The following is an 18,347-nucleotide window of genomic DNA, read 5'->3' as shown; positions in this document are numbered from 1 at the left end:
GGAACACACGAATGCTCCCAAGACACTACTTTTATCATATTAATCATCATCATCATCCTGCCTCTTCCCATCAGCAAGTGGGATGAGGAGGGGTACAGAGAGCCAGGAAAAGAAATGGACAGGACAGTGGGAAACCTAATCCAGTATCCTAAACCATTCATGAAAAAGCTAAAGTCTGTCTGTCTGTCTGCCTATGTTTTCTTCTCCCTTTCGTTCTCGTGTACCTTCATAATGCTATATAAAAAAAAAAATGCAAATTTTTTCTCTCTCTCTCTCTCTCTCTCTCTCTCTCTCTCTCTCTCTCTCTCTCTCTCTCAATCACAACCAGCGATGAATGTGTGAGTTTTATAGTAATGTGTTTATATCTACTGACAAAGGCAAGCATAATACACCTTGGGTCCTCCCTGTGGTGCACCCGCCCTCGCCCTGGGACATGACGGAATGAAGGATATAATGGAGATGAAGAAGAAGTGGAGAAGAAAAGGAGGTAAAGATGGTACGATACACATACATACAAATATACATGATACAAAAATGATGATAATAATAATCCTTTAGCAAATCTATTTATCTATATACCTAGGCTGCTTCCCCCAACGAAAGGGAGGTAGCCGAGACAGGACGACACACTCCCCATTTACTCATCCATTCAAACACATTCATTTGCATCTTAGCCCCAAAGGGGAGAACGGACAGATCCTCACCGCACCACACCGCACAAGGGTCAACTGCGCAATGCAATCAGTGACATCAACAGCAGGGTCCGACAGCAGAGCTGGTTTACCCCTGCCACATCATAACAGACTCATCCCCTTACCCGCACATGACCTGACTAGCAAATAGGTCGTAAAATACTTCCAATGTGGCAGTTTCATGTATAAGGACATTCACTAGGTCTCATACTCTATCTTTCTGTACGATATCAAGAGAATCCTGCAAGAAGTTTCCAAAATTTACAGATACAGGTCCGGACGAAAAGACGGACGGACAGGGGCGATTCCTATAGCTCCACCATATGGAATAATGGTGGGGATGATGATAATTACTAAGAGAGAAAGAGAGAGAGAGAGAGCGCTACCATCCATCCAGCAAGGCCCTATCAATCCGGGGGGAAGGTTAGGCGGTCAATGGGGCCAGACCGGCGCAAAACTCCGTAATTGAGGCAGGTGGAGGCTGGAGGCACGGCTGGCAAGAAAGACGCCTCCGGGTGGTAAAAGTGGAGGAACCCAGCACCAAGAAAAAGACGCTCCATCCCTCAGGCTGCGTCGACCTCCATAATAGGCACTTGTGGAATAGTGTACACATTTATACACAGTGGGATGGCAGAGTGAAATGTGTAGATTTAGCTGGTAACTATAAATAAGAACTAAATCGCTCAGATATGTGTACTGGGTGTTTTGATGTAGATCCTATGAACCCGTTTCTTTACTAGAATTATTTCGTAACTATACCATAATCGTCGAAAGGAGGGCACACGTGACGCAGTCGTATCACTCCTTCAGGTTGGAGACGTAAGTTACTACATAATTCTCCTACCTCCAGACGACTTTATACATCTTAGGGAGAACGTTATATCTGACCCCTTCAGCTCAAAAAGTCTCTCTTACACTGAGTAAAACTGTCGGGAGTGTGCAAGAACGAACTCCAGAATACGTCAACGGACTGTAGAGATTAAGGGTTCACGGCTATCGTCTGTAACCCCTCCGATCTGAGAGGCTGCCCCAAAGCTGAATAAAATCGTCCGACGTTGACAAGAATCAAACGATAGCGTCATCTTTGCGAATGTGTCACTAAACTCTACGGGAACTACTCTCCATTCTCCATATTATTTTCTAGATCAACTCGTGCCTGTACTCTCTTATTGTCGAAAGGATGACTGTGTTCTTGTGCTCGGATGCTTCTTCGATCTATTTAATACCACTTCATAATGAGGTCACTAAGAACTTCATCAACTTTACCAAGATCCTCCCAGTAGCTGTTAATGCAATGAACTTGGGCGACAGACATGGATGAAAACTGGCAGACAGACAGACACACACACAGAAGGCTATCTATTGCTTAACGTCTTATTCTGTGATGGGTGGTTTCACAAAAGAACCTCTAGGCAATTCTGTCCCCATTCCTCAGCGACCCCTAGTCCAAGGCCTCTTAGTTTATTTCTTACCCTGGAACATAATCGTCCTGTGATATACGACTTAAGTTCATACAAGTGAGATGCTACTTTTCAACATGCAATAAAGCAGAAACGCACTTTACAAAAACCTCATTTCATTTACAACGCCGGGCACTTAACCCCTTCAGTGCGATGATACCTTTTTTTCGTAGTTTATGCCCGCTGCCGCCAGACGATTTTATTTAAGCTTGGAATAGTCTTCAGTACTATTAGTGGAGCGGTTAATTGAGGTTATGTTTAGCCCCGCCAGGTCGAAAGGCATATCCTAAGCTGAGCAAAATCGTCTGGATAGGTAGACTGTATTGAAAAAGAGGCCATCGTAAAGTACTGAACTTCGCACGCACACACACACACACACACACACACACACACACACACACACACACACACACACACACACACACACACACACACACACACACTCTTTTACTCTGTGGCACAAAAATCTTCTGGCTACGCTGGGTTCTCTTCTGTTAAACAAAATCATCTTGGATTGGATAGTAATTAATTGCCAAAATGAAAATAGCGGAGAAACGTAAACTGAAAAGATAGACAAGAAATGGGAAAGTAGTTGAACAGGGGGGTAGGACGAAGAGGAGGGAGTGAAGTCCGGAAGGAGGAAAGGAATGGGAGGAAGAGGAAGGGTGGAGCGGGAAGCCATATGGGGAAGTAATGATGAGAAGGCAGGAAAAGAGGGGGAAGGCAAGGGATGAGAGCGAGGCAGGGTGAAGCAGTGAGGATCCAGGATTAGCCAGTGAAGGTGCAAGGTGAGGCAGAGTTAGGTAGTAGAGGCAGGGTGATGGAAAGGAAAGGAAAGACAAGACGGAGGCAGTTTGAGGAGACACGGTAAGGCAGGGGATGGTAAGCGCCACCCCTCATCCCTCGCAGCAAAACTATCCTTTCAAGAGGCAGGTGGTGCGGCTAAGCTTGGGATTAGCCTTAACGTACGACCGCATAAACTGCAAGATCATAAGTGGTTAAGAGGTACCCCACACACTTCAGCACTCGGGAACATTGTAACCTCCGCGTAAAGTCTTCCTCTTCTGTAATTGCCATGATGTCCAAAATAAATTCTTAGTCTTGGCGTATTAAAATTTTCCTAGCGTTTCTCACTCCAGAATAAAACATCAAGTCTTTCTCCTGATTAAATGAATTGCTCTTTACTGGCTTCTTAACGTCCCTAATAAATCTTTAGGGTTCGTTCAACTTGTGTAATTCCTATGCTTTTCTCACTCCACTTCGTACTGCCTTTGAGACCTCCGAAAAAATCCTTCATTCTTCTTTTATGTTTTTGTTTACACGTCTCCTCTGAGCAGATTTTCTTTTTCTTGTTTTTAATGCTTTTGAAATGTCCGGTAGAAATCCTTATACACTTTAATAGTGGGTTCTTATCAGCTTGCCGCTCCTCACGTCTTTGTCAACTTTACCTGTTTAGGATACATGGTTGCACATAACATTCGTTTCCTACTCACTACAGTTACTAGTGAGAAATATGATGATGATGATGATGATGATGATGATGAACACTTTTGTATTGTCTAGGCAAGTTAGACTATAAGGATACTGATTTCTCTTCTCCCCCCCCCCCTTTTTTTTTTTTTTTTACAAATCAGCAAGATCAGTTAGAGATTTAAGAAAATGTTTGTCATAAATCTCAGCCAGTTCTTGTTGATGTGTGAAAAGCTGGGCTAAACATACGTAAAGTGTCGTTATATCTGCTTCCTCCGCACCCTTTTCGCAACGAGAGGTCTCTGAAGCAGCGTACATTCGTCTGACGGAAGGGAACATAAAAATCATAGTGACGGGGTTGTCACGTAATATTTGGGAGACTGTGGTAGCAGTAGATGTGTGTGTGTGAGAGAGAGAGAGAGAGAGAGAGAGAGAGAGAGAGAGAGAGAAAGATCCGGGCGTGATGAGAGACTCGGTAATTATCGGTAATAAAGATGCTGAGTGTACGACGGCCCACGCCCCCTCCTGACCCACAGCCTTAGGGGTCACTGTGTCACATGGGCAGGTCATGGGGGGTCACTAGGTCACTTCAGGTCACAGCTGGCCATTATTACCCCCCCCCCTTTTATTTTTTTGCATATTTTGGAGACGACGTGGAAATAATTTGATGCTTTCTCTACCTCTCTCTTCTTAAGGATTATTCATGGATTTTACTCGTGCGTTCTTGGAAACCTTTTGGCATATATTTTTGTTTCTTTTTTGAGGGGGAAGGAAGGTATGCATCCCATGAAAATGTGTAAGTATTGGAGATTTTCGATTATTTAGCACAAAGGGAATTCAATTCTAACTAATAAGGGCCAATTCTAATAGTTACTTTTTTTTAATTATCAGGGACTTCCATTCGTCAGTAATAAGGGTTCATTTCTAATTATCACGAACCCTTTTCTAATTACTAGGGACACACCCGTTTCTAATTATTTTGGAGTTCCATTTCTAGTTATTAAGAATCTCACTGTAATGCTTAGAAACTTATATTTCTAATAATAAGGGACCCATTCTAATTAACAGAGAATTCCACTTACAATTATTTCCATTTTCAATTATTAAAGTTTTTAGCATTTAATTAGCGTGTTGCATTTGTATATTAATTAGGAACTAGCAATTTTTTACCAGGGACTTATGTTTTTAATAATATGGAGTTCACATCATTATTTACTATATAAAGACTTCCTTCCCCCCACCCCCCAAGGGACCTCCGTGTGTGTGTGTCCGCGCGTGCGTTTCCTGGCGGTAAGGATCATTTTGGGGTCACTCACCTGGCTGGCGTGACCTAAGCTGGGGACGGCGGTGTGAGGTCAAATAACAAACAGCGCGTGCAGTGTGTCAAAACCTCTCTCTCTCTCTCTCTCTCTCTCTCTAACCGGTTCTCTCCAGGAGGGGGTGGAGAGGGGGGGGGGTTTGGGGGGGTTGTTTTTAAGTACGTATTTACTCACTTACCTTTTCCCACACTTATATATACATTTTATTTGCCTATTGAATCTACCTACAGTATACACTTACTTTACAACCTACCCTACCAACTTAGGCTACCTCCCTTCCTAACTAGATCCTTGTATAACTTTCTACTTACCAACGTACGTCTGCATTTTCCTCTCTTCCTACCTACTTATCTACCGTACCTACTTATCTCCTGGTACATCCCTAAATACCTTCTTATATTCCCAACTTCCTACCTACAAAATTAACTAGCTATCTCCCTACTGATCTGCCTATATATCGAGTTTTCAATCGACCAAGTCTACCTTCATACCTGCCTTCCTGTTTATCTATCTATCTATCTATCCACCTACCTTTCAACCTACCAACCAGTATCTCTGCCTCTGTACCTGCCTCTGTTTGTCTATTTTCCTACCAACTCATCAACCGGGCTACCTGTTTTTTACCTTCTTTCTTAAATCAATAAAAATCTTACTCATTTCACAACATCCTCCTATTACCTCCACAAAACGTCACTCATTTCCCTCTTGTTTTCTCCCATTTTTTTCATATATCCATCTACCATCTACTTCTCTTTCTCCCACTCTCTTGCTCTTCTTCTTCATACTAGTTTTCTACCTTCTGTCTCCTCTCTTCTCTTGCCATCTCTTCGGCCTTTCTTCCATTCATATGTTTTTTCTTCTCCATTCGCAGTTTTTTTTTTTTTCCCTTGCTTTTAGTGTCTCTTTACTCCTATCATCCATCCTACTCTTCATCCTCTCTCTCTCTCTCTCTCTCGTCATCATCATCATCCCTCCATTTTCATTTCCTATTCCTCTTTCTCATCCTCTCCTCTTCCTCTTCCATTCTTTCATCCTTCCCATCATCATCAACTCCCCACTCTCATTTCCTATCCCTCCTTCTCCTCCTCCTCTCTTTCCTCCCCCTCCTCTATCGGCTTCGTTGTCACGTTTCCTCCTCTTCCTCTTGGCAAACCCTATAACTCTTTGCTTCCTCTTCTTCCTCTCCTTCCTCCCGAAGCACACAACTCTCCGCTTCCCCCCCCCCTCTCCTCCTCCTCCTCTTATTCTGTCTTCTTCTCACTTAGCCTTTGTCTTGTATTTAACTGCAATTACTATGTACAGACGACAGGTTTTTGAGAGAGAGAGAGAGAGAGAGAGAGAGAGAGAGAGAATAAACATTTAATTTATATCTATCTATCTATCTACACACACACACACACACACACACACACACACACACACACACACACACACACACATACACACTGCCATCAGAGGGGAAAAAAAATACATGACAGCACAAGCAATCAGACAGACAGAGAGACAGACACCCATACCCCGAGTCGTGACAAGCCGAACTCTCCGTGGAAAGGGGGGGAGAGTGACCGACTGTACGAGTATCTATTCCGACTCTCTGACTATCCCGGCTCTGTGACTATCCCGACCATGCCACCATCCGAGCTCGGCGCCCCAAACCACTACACCTGAGGCTGGGCAAAAACGGCTTGGTGTTACGTGAGCGGACGTGGCGGTGACGCAGGAAACACCGACAGGAAACGGTGCGGTGCGGTGCGGTGATGGTGGAGGTGGTGGTGGTTTGGTGAAGTGGAGGAGGAGCGACCGTGGTGGTGAGGAAAAGTGCGTGGCGGGGAGTACGACTAGGTGCTCGTAAGTGTGGTGGTGGTGGTGGTGGTGAAGTAATGAGTGAGAAGTGATTATGCTGGGGGGAAGTGATGGTGTGGGAGGTGACGATGTATGAGTAGCACTGAAAGGAAGTGGCGATGTGAATAGGATGGCTTGGCGATGGTGATGGTATGGTGGAAATTATGTGGTGAAAAGGATGGTGTGGTGATGGTTCTAAAACAGTGGCGATGGGGATATGGAAATAGATGCTGAGGGTAGTACAGCTGCATTTAGAATCATCAGATAATTACATTCAACAAGAGAGTACCATGGTAGTGAAAGGGCTAAGCGAGCCAATATGTAACTCATTATCTTACGTCTTCCCTGAATGGAATAAAATCGTCTTACGGCAACGCAAAAATAATAAAAATGACGTTCCCCAGTGCGACACTCACTATAATAACCTCACCTCAACCTCCTCAACCCCAGGACGTCATTTACTCTTCGTTATTTCATGAATTTAGTCAGAAGAGAGAGATTTCGAACTGTGACGGTTAGGTAGCCTCAACTAACCCTCCTCTACTAGGGGGATCTAAGCCTAATAAAATCGTCTGTGCCAGCAAGAATAAAGTGAAAGCGAGGTCCTCGGGCTAAAGGGGTTAATATCCCCCCCCCCTCAATCCCCCCAGCGACACTTTTCACTGGCCACTCCAACACCTGGTCACGAAAACCCACGATGATGAGCTAGGGGTACACGTAGTAATGGAGAAAGTAATGGTAGTTGCAGCAGCAGTAATGTGGTAGAGTAGAAAGTGGCAGAGACTGGTATTTGGCTGGTAGTGGTAGTAAAAACTGTTGTGGTAGCAGTAGATGTAATATAGTAGAAAGTAGCATACGGTGACATTTGATTGGTTACTGTGGTAATGCTGGTTGTTAACTCTAATACTAGTAGTAGCAGCCGTAGTACTAGCAGCAGTAGCTACAGTACTGATAGTTGTAGCAGATGCAGTACAGTACAAAGAAGCACAGAGTGCCATATGGTTAGTGGTGGTGGTGGAAGTGTCAGTCGTAGTACTGCTAGCAGATGCTAAAGTACTAACAGTAGATGCATTGCATTATAACAGAACGTAGAAGAGAAGTGACATTTAGCTTGTGGTAGTAGTCATAGATGCGGTCGTGGTGGAAGTAGTGGTGCTGGACGTGATACAGGAAAAACCAGTAGAGAATGACATCTGCTCATGGTTGTGGCAGTAAATGTATGGGCGTCAGAAGTAGCATTAGATGTTATATAGGAGAAAGTAGTAGAGAGTGTGACATTTGGCAGAAAGCTGATTTGGCTGTGGTCGCGCGCGGTGGGAAATTGATGATTAAACATTAGGCATGGATGGAAGGAGGACGACAGTCATCATCATCATCAAGCATAGTAATCATTATCATATTCTTCTTTTTTACCCTTCCCCTCCTCCTCCTCCTCCTTCTCATTCTCATCATCAGCCTAGGTCTGCACAAAAGGACAAAGACTTCTCCCACAGATCCGAGTTTCAACTCTCCATTCTGTTTTCTGTCTGTATCTTCCCCTCACTCCATCCTGGGGCTGCCACTCTGTTTATCCTGACCCTCCATTCGCTACCAGTCCATTTGTCGCCTTATTGTGGTAACTACGAAGATTTCTGAATCATATTAAAATATCAAGACGATTTTATTCACTTTGTGGACACCTCTCACAAAGAAGGGTTAAGAACAGCCTCCATTAATGTCCTCCACAATGACGTCTCTCTAGTGCTATTAGGAAAAAAAAAAAAAAAAGCTGTAGCAAGAACAACACGAAAAAGATATCACAAAAAACAATTATTATTATTATTATTATTATTATTATTATTACTGCTTTTATGGAGGTGTCTGGTAATGAAGGTGTTAACACAAGATAAAACCTCTACCCTTCTAAGCCTCTACAAAGCTGACTACACTCTGTCGAAACTCTATAAACAATAAAGCCATCAGCATACGGGAGTTTAAAGACGACGACTACTTTCTTCAGCCCCTTTCACCACCTCTGCCAATATTCCTACCACGCATCACAACAACCTGAAATATTCCCGCCACGCTTCACACATCAACCACTTTCCAAACACCAACAATACCAGCCCTATCATTTTTTTTTTCTTTTACATTTCGAACGGGATACAAGTTATATCTGCTGACGTTGTGTTATTCTGTCATATTTTCTTGGTTGTGGGAAAATACTGCCTCTTTCTATGCCATCTGTTTTACGTATTACATTATGAGAGAGAGAGAGAGAGAGAGAGAGAGAGAGAGAGAGAGAGAGAGAAAGACAGAGAGAGAGAGAGAGTCATACCACCTCATGTGCTATCAAACCCCAACTGACCATCCTCTACCTATCCAATTCTTCTCGCCGTCTCCGCCAGCCTTACGAGTCCTACAGTACTTTGCCATTATGAGCCGATAACATTATAGCCAAGGACTTCCATGGCATTCCAGGTGATCGGAGAGGAGGAGAAGGCCATGGAGAGAAGAGGTGGAGAGAAACAGGGAGCAAGAGACGGGGACTGAAATCGAGGTGGAAAGAATGAGAATATGGCCAAGAGGGAGATGTGGAGAAGCTGGAAGAAGAAGAGATAAACCGAGAGCTAGTTAGTAAAATGCTGAAAGGAAATGGAGATCAAGGTCGAGGCGAAGCTGAAAGAAAATACGAGAGACCGTGAACGAGGGGAAACAATAAGGTAGTATGTCACTGGAGAAAAAAAAAAAAGGCGTTACTGCGCAGGGACAGAGCATTTTGGGATCCTTCTGGCCATCCCACTCCTCACAGGATGCCGCGTAAGAAAACTGATAAATAACCCACGGCACCGAGTCAACCTGATATCACCTAATGCCTTTCGGATCGACACCATTACGGCTCAAGGCTCCTACGGTATTCTCGGACTGCGGTGTGGCAAGTCCGAACCCTGCCATTGCCTACATTGTCACCAGTCCACACAGTGTCTCCCCGGCAAAAAAAAAAAAAAAAAAGTCCTACCATTGTTATCATTCGGAGGGTAAAAAAAAAAAAAAAAAAAAAAAAAAAAAGAGATACGCCAGACTTTCCCATTTTTGTTTTGTTTTTTTCTACTGTCTTTCCACATTTCATTTTCATAATACTCTAGGCCATATGTGACTTTCATTTTTTTTCCCCTCAGCTATGACTCCTACCCATTATTCACTTATATACTTCAGCGACTGCCAAGCCTGAGAAACATCCACTAACCCTCCCCGCCTCAGTTCAGACCTTGAGTGGCAAAATGCAGAAGCCGCTTACCTTCCGCTTGTTACAATTAATCATATATATATTCCCTCTCTGTGCACCTGAAGTTTACTAAATGAATTACCAAACGTTGATAAGGATCCACAGAACATAAAAGAAAACCTGTACGTAAATGGCATATAAAAAAAAAGACTACGCATGGAGAAAAGACTATTTAATTGTCTACTGAAATTCAAGGGCCATGCATCAGTTCACTTCCCACTTCAGCCTTAAAATAATCGGTTCTAATCCTATACTGTATATCAGGTCCAAGAAATGACTCCATACCTACACCTGCAAAACACACACACACACACACACACACACACACACACACACACACACACACGAATAATAAAAATCCGGAAACGGCCAGAAGAACACACACAAAAAAGGAGGAGAGGGAAAGTAAGAAGCGTGGAAAGAAGGGAAACTGTGGAGGGAGGGGAGGGGAGAGGGGATGGAGAGGGGGGGGGATTAGAGGGGAAAGGGGGATGGAGGGGAGGGGAGGGGAGTGAGTAGTATGATGGACTGGCCTCAGCCTTGACTCCCATGCGCCTGGATGGAGAAAGTACCACACAAACAAACACACTCACACACACACACACACACACCTGCCACACCTCCTCACACATGCAACGCACAAAAACAAATGCCGTACAAACTGTATACACGCAGAAACACACATATACTTGATACATACATACAGTTACACAAACATACGGAAAATTATAGCCACCTGAATATACAAAGACACACACACACACACACACACACACAAACACAAAGACACATACAAAATACGAGGACATTCATGCACAATACACACACACACACACACACACACACACACACACACACACACACACAAAATACTCACGCAGCATACATCACTAAAAAAAAAAAAAAAAAAAAAAAAAAAAACCGCACTCTCCCTTGATGTATCACAAATCAACTTCACACATCTTCACTCACACACATAAATCACCTGAGAACAATTACACCCCCACATACTCTCTCCTTACACGTCACAAATCAACTTCACACACCGAAACATACCCTAACAACAATGACAACACATATCACCTCAAAACACACTCACTCTCCACTGACACATCACAAATCACCTTCACTCCCTTACAGACACACACACACACACACACACACACACACACACACATACATTCAACACAACACATCAATCTCCCCTTACCTTCAACACACAAAAAGCCCACCAACACATAACACCACGACACCCATACAATACACACCACCTCCAAAACAAACTCCTTCAATCAACACATCACAAATCAACCTCACACCACACCCCATCAGTCCCACATCCCACCACCACGACACGACAACCACACATCACAGGACACCACGACGACCACACGCCAACGGGACACGACCACGCCAGGTACAATCTCTCACTCTCACTTCGCCAACCACAAAACACAGCCGCATCCCCTTCCCACCCCCACAACAAAACTAGAGGGAACACGAACATGAAGAACAATAAAAGCGACACCATACACGCCAAAACGAGCAGCGTCTAACCTCACTGAAAAAGACTACACACCAAGCTGTCGATAAGGTCCACGCATAAACCCACCAAAAAACACCAAACACGGGAACACGTATGCATCTTACCGTTCCGAAAAGAAATGTGCAATCACCTAGCGATAACAAACACGCATAAACACAGCCGATACAAACACAGGCGAGAGAGAATACATAAGCGTTTCATCTGACTGGAGGAAAAAACAAAAAAAACACACAGATCCAGCCAGAGATAACATTCATACATAAACCCAAAAGAAATTACCAAACACGAGAAAATCACAGGCGTTTCATGCCAACCCAAAAGTTAGCCTGAGCTAGCGATAACATTTACACATAAACACAACCGATACAGGTATACACGAAAACACACACACACACACACACACACACACACACACACACACACACACACACAAAACCATATTAATTCATAACTCAATTCCGTCGGGTGAATTATACATGAGAGAAAATTCAGAAAAATATTTATATTGGTGTACTGTCACCTCCAAACCCATTATGGTCACAACAATGGTTACCGACAATGCTTCAAATTTATTTTTATTATTGTGGCTTCCTTTCCAACAACCGCCATCAATTCCCCCCCCCCACCTCTCTCTCTCTCTCTCCCTCTCTCTCTCTCTTTTACACACACACACACACACACACATATGTGAGTGTGTGTGTGTGTGTGTGTGTGTTTCCTCCCCTCTTTCGTTCCGCCTGGCTTGCTCTCATAACGTGGCTGGCATTCTCTTCCTCGCATTTACAGCCTTGGCCATCACACTGTCCATTTGTAACTCTCACAAGGATTCCACGCCTGCCTCTCCGCCTTATCGGTGAACAATCAACCTGGTTACCGGCGCTAGCAATAAAATCTCAAGTCGATTTTAATTCAGGTCCTTATATTCCATGAAACTAGTGGTATTTACATCTCTGGCGTGTTCAATGAAGAGGCGCTGGTCATTTTCAAGACCTATCAACTACATAAAAACACCCCCACTATTTCCTGTACAATCATATCACTACTGAATGAGTGAGCTATAGCATGAATTTATTATGGAGGATGCATATCTGTGCAGATTTGGTGACATGTGAAGGTGTGTGACAAGTGAGACTGCTGAGCCTTAAGGAACGAACTAACAAGTCTATGCGAAAAGCTGCACACAATTAATATCAAATTGTAAGACAAAGAACAAATAGGCACCTGCTTAATGTACGTATTCGGTAAACAATTCGATTTCTTCACTGACTTTCTGTAAAACTGTCTCTTGGCCGCTGCGCCGTAACGTGACACTGCAACACTTGATATATGCAACTCTGAGAAGGACTGAATATCTGTTTTACCGATTCCTATGGCGGTTCTCGATTTATGATATCACGCCAACACCCAATACACTTCTGCCCCCTGCGGCTAAGACTAATGTGATGTCACTAGTTTCCATTACTCCATTCCGGCAGTCAGGTGATGCCGGTGTTATCATTGTAAAGTACAGCGCCAAAGACAGAAGGGCCTGGGTCGTGTTCACAGTGTTTTGAGCGTGCGGGTGAAACTGTTTACTCATACTTTTATCTTCCCTTGTACAAACTGGAAAAAAAATCTGACAAAATAACAAAATTAAACATCAATGAAGACTTGTTGACTGTGAAAGGTGGCCTAGAGTACGACCACTTCCTCTGAGTGCATGCAGGTGTTATGAGTGATAAAGGACGTTGGCAAGGTGGACTCGAAGGACTTACCTGGCCCGGCTTTCCATTGGCCTCCACGGACTCCAGGTGGATGGGAACGTCGCACCGCACTTCCACATACAATCACACTCCCGCAACAATCATGCATGCATTTACACTCCCGGAACGATCATCCAGTATCGCTATATGTAGAACTGGCTAGAAACCCTGAATGACACAGAGTTCAATTATGATATACAATACTCATCATCAGCAGCAGCCCGAATGTGTGTGTGTGTGTGTGTGTGTGTGTGTGTGTGTGTGTGTGTGTGTGTGTGTGTGTGTGTGTGTGTGTGTGTGTGTGTGTGTGTGTGTGTGTGTGTGTGTGTGTGTGTGAGAGAGAGAGAGAGAGAGAGGGAGAATAACGTAAACGGGGTCAATTATTTTTTTAACCTCTGATATATCATTTAGCTGACGTGTATGTGATGCGCATAATAAAAATGCAAATCGCTTGGCGTGTGAGGTGGATTCAGGATTCCAGGGGCTTGAATAATGTGTGAGTGAGTGTCTGGCCCATTTTACTGGACATGCTGCCCTCCCATCTTCGTACCTTCCCTTCCTTGTTTCTAGACTACTTCACCTCATCCTTAAGTGGGAAAAGAGGTCTGATGATGATGATGATGATGACAACGATAGACTATTTCGTGTACAGCATATCTAGCCTACCTCATCTCAGAGAACTATGATCCTACGTGAATTCCTACGAGTATGTATGTAGATCCGTATAAGGAGGCAGGATCGTGGAGGTGTGGTGTGGCCTGCAGGGGTTTTGAGAGGCAGCAGCTAGGATTCACATTTATCAAGGATCTTATGGGCGTCTTATAAGTAGTTTTGGAGACCTCGTAACACCTCTTCCTTAGCGATTTAGTTTCCATATTACACCTTGACATTCTCTTCAACAATACCCGGCATATTATTTGTTTTCTTTTAATATCATCAAACTTTCCATCAATACCACAGAAAAGGATATGGAGAGGGAATGCGTAAAATAAACCGCAAAACAACAGACGTTACGAAATATCCCAAACCAACATCATAAACAGTCCTTAATCAATCTGCACGAATAAAAAAAAAAAATGTATCAGTTTACTACTACTAATCCCGTATTTTATCATTTTAACAGTTACTCTTAGTTCGGGTGCGCTGTCTTTGGTACAAGTGGGTGAATGAAAGCACAGGAATGTATAAGTAATCTCTGTACATAAGTTGGAATCAGGAAGGTTAATAAATATAGAAGCAGAGACCGAACACGACTCAGCCACTCCCAGCCATTCACCTCTTCCTTCAGGACCTCTCAGCACACCTACAGACTTCTGGGAAAAATGAAAATGAAGACTACCACTAAATTTAACTCTCTCTCTCTCTCTCTCTCTCTCTCTCTCTCTCTCACACACACACACACACACACACACACACACACACACACACACGTTTCTTCTCCCACACTCGCACGAAGTATAAAACCAAAGCTCTAAACACAACAGCATCTTTGCATATTCACACGAGTATTCCAGCCAGCCCAGGAATGCGACCCCATAAAATTAATGTGGGCAGGTAAAGGGGAATGGACCTGAAAAAAAAAAAAAAAAAAAAAAAAAAAGGGGGGGGGGGGGGGAGGGGGGGCAAAGTGTAAAACAATAATTCGTACAGGAACTTGATTTGGGTGTTAATATTCGCTACAGTACAGCTGCTAATCTCTTCTGTCACGATGAATTTGTTACATATCTGCCTCTCCCATACGATTTTTTTTTACAAGTCTAACCGATCGTGACGAACTAAAAAAAAAGAAAAAAAAAGATAATTCGGGAACGCAAAATTGGCGGATAAACAAAACAACATGACAACCAATTCCTTCCCGTAACTTAGATTTTCACGACAGGAAAAAACAAGAGGCATGGGAAATTACTGAACTCTCCTTGCCCTGTCCTTCCTGTTATAAACAAATAAATAAATAAGGTATAAAAAAAGAGTACCTTGTAGCAATTTTCCTCCCGTAACTAGTCTTTATTTATGAGGGAAAAACAAAAGGACAAGGGAAGACGACACTATCCTTCTCTTTCCTTAAAAAATAAAAATAAAAAATAAAATGAAATAATCCTACTTACGAGATGGAATTGATCATAAGTTTGTTAGTGAATCCAGATCACACTCAAAGCCATATACGGGGCTTGGAACACATAAGGCAACACATTCCTGGCGCACCGACTTAAGGCATTATCACATCTGCTCCATCTCTTGCAGAAACATGGACTCTCTCTCTCTCTCTCTCTCTCTCTCTCTCTCTCTCTCCCCCTCTGTCACTGAGAACACATTTCCATATCCCGGTGTCTATTTGCGTACTTTCCACGTATATATTCCATTCAAACCCTTATCCAATAATAACAATTCATTCAACCACCATCAATAATCATATGCTGCGGGGAAATCCAATTTAAATCACTTACATCAATGTGTATATAATAATGTGAATATTTACGCATGTAGGTAATACTTTTTGGATGTGTGCATGTGTGTGTAAAATGTGTATGTGTACGTATGTGTGTGTATGTGCATGTGTTTTACCGACAGACCATACTCCATGTCCTTGTGTAGAGGGGGGAGGGGTGATGGGAGGGGGAGGGGGAAGGTGACGCAGGAGAAAGCGTAGGGGGTGCGTAATGATCCATGCTAACCCCTCCCCCTACCAGCACCCCCTCCCCATGCCCTTCATTCATCCCCTCCACCTCTCCCAGACAACCACACCCTCCCTCACCCCCTCTCAACTTACTAGCACCCCCTCGCTTACTCAACCCCCTCTCCTCACCCCCTCTTCCTCCCCCAACCCCCTTAATCTCTTTCTACCCTATTCTTTATCTCATCCTGTTCGCACCCAAAACTGAAATAGGGACCTTGGTTGTAAATCTGATGGTTGCGTGTCGTGGTCTGGGGAAAGACTATGACTAAGCAAAAACTGAATCTCTTGTTGACCCACGTTTTCTCGATAGTCATTTCAGCGATCTATTTTCCTATTCTTTTTCCTATCTTTCTTCTTCCTCTTCTTCAACCTCCTCCTCCAGACTATCATCATTATCCTTCTCCTTCTTTCTCCCCCTCCACAACCACATCCTTCCCCAGTCTCTTTCTCCCCACCACAATATCCTCCCTCTTAATTCCTCTGCTCCCCCACTCCATCATGTCTCCCCATTCTCTACCGCAACCGCAATATCCTTCCATTACTTTCTTTCTCGACTCTCTGCTCTCTTTTTCCCTATAATTAATCTCTCTCTCTCTCTCTCTCTCTCTCTCTTACATCTCATCTATGCTACATTATCGACTATTTTCATGTCACTTCCTCTTGTCAAATTTGCAATATTATTTCCTAGTTTCCTTAAATTCTTTTATTATTAACTCATCGTCGCAGTGTCTGTATTCATGGTCGCAAGTTACTTAGTTCTCCATAATATTCTGCCATCATTTTCTTAAGTTTGCCCTGTGCTGTTCTGCTTCCCGTTTTTTATAAGATGATGTGTTGATAAATTTTTATGGGACAAAAATGCAAATTAGAACATGGGCTGAGAGAGAGAGAGAGAGAGAGAGAGAGAGAGAGAGAGAGGGGGGGGGGGAGTAAGAGTGAGCAAGACAGTGAAAACGTGAGGTAAGAGATACAGTAAGAAGGTGAGCTAGCCAGGGAGTGAAGAAATGACTGTGAGTGAGTGAGCGAGTTTGAGGCAGCGTGAGTGAGGTAGAGCCAGTGAGAGAGGCAGGTGTGGTGGCGTAGAGTCAACAGTGCATGACTTGGCATTTGTCATCTTGCAAACAACTGAACTATCGGGGGGGAGCTTGACACAGGGAACCGCGTCTGTCTTATCTTCGTGGCTATACTTGTCTTATTCTTTCCGCTGAGTTACGGTTTTATAGAGAAAGAACTTAGAATGGGCCAACCGTCTCTCTCTCTCTCTCTCTCTCTCTCTCTCTCTCTCTCTCTCCGTCTCTCCCTTTTCTCTCCCTGCATTTCATTTCACCCCCCACCCCTCTCACTCTCCCCTTTACACTTTCCCACACTCATCTTCCTCTTCCTGTCTCCTTCCATTCCACTCTTATTAGACCTGCCCTGCAATCACTACCTGTCCCTCTGTCCTCGCTACACCCATTTCAGTACTGCTCTATGTATTCCCCTATTTCGTATGCAATCCCGTTTCAGCGAAGCTTCACCCTGTTTCAGTATACGGCTTCACGACTATCCTTCAGCTTCGCATGCTCTTAACCTCTTCACTAGGATGATGTATTTATTTCGCTACCTTCATACGACAAACTCAATCTCGGAATAATATCTAGCATTGAAGGGGTCAATGAAGGCTATTTCTAACCCCTCCAGGGAAAAAAAAAAAAAAAAAAAAAAATAGCAAAAATGAAAGACAAATCATTAAGCTGTTGAAGGAGTTATTTTTTTTTTTTTAATTACTTTTGACTGTGCTTTCTATTCACCCAGATTTTCCCCTGCTTTTTCGCTGTCTTTTCTATCCCACGTGATTATGCGAAGAAAAAAATATTAAATTAAAAAATGAGGATGTTTTTTGCCTGGGAGATGTAGCCGAGATTTCGAAGGCCTGGATTATGTGTGACTAATTGTGTGGTTCGTTTCCCTTGACGGGTTCATGGTTCTCTCTCTCTCTCTCTCTCTCTCTCTCTCTCTCTCTCTCTCTCTCTCTCCCTCTCTCTCTCTCTATTTTCCTCATACTATCTTTTCGGTAGGAATTAAGAGTAATGGCGACGACTTTGATGTGACATACCTATTTCCGTTCTAGTAATTGACTGATTCTCTCTCTCTCTCTCTCTCTCTCTCTTCCACGGGGTCGTGTCACTGTCCTCCGCACTTCCCACGGTGGAGGTGCAAACAGTCATTACCACCTCCACCTCCACTGCCCTTCTTCACTGACTGTCCCACAAAATTACTGGCCATGTCACCTCTTCTGCTGCACCACCGACATCACACCACCATCAACGTAACCACCACCACCACCACCACCACCAC

At 43.6% G+C, this 18,347-nt stretch overlaps 1 protein-coding gene across 1 annotated transcript in view; it reads right to left on the bottom strand.

Moving 5' to 3' along the window:
* Positions 1–18,347, bottom strand: part of RhoGAP19D (Rho GTPase activating protein at 19D) — a 250,530-nt gene that overhangs the window by 94,317 nt on the left and 137,866 nt on the right. The window lies entirely within an intron of this gene.

This window comes from Coenobita brevimanus, chromosome 6 (assembly GCF_032717465.1).
Source record: "Coenobita brevimanus isolate Jiangsu-jjx chromosome 6, ASM3271746v2, whole genome shotgun sequence".
Taxonomy (NCBI): domain Eukaryota; kingdom Metazoa; phylum Arthropoda; class Malacostraca; order Decapoda; family Coenobitidae; genus Coenobita; species Coenobita brevimanus.
This window is presented reverse-complemented; position numbering and strand designations above follow the sequence as displayed.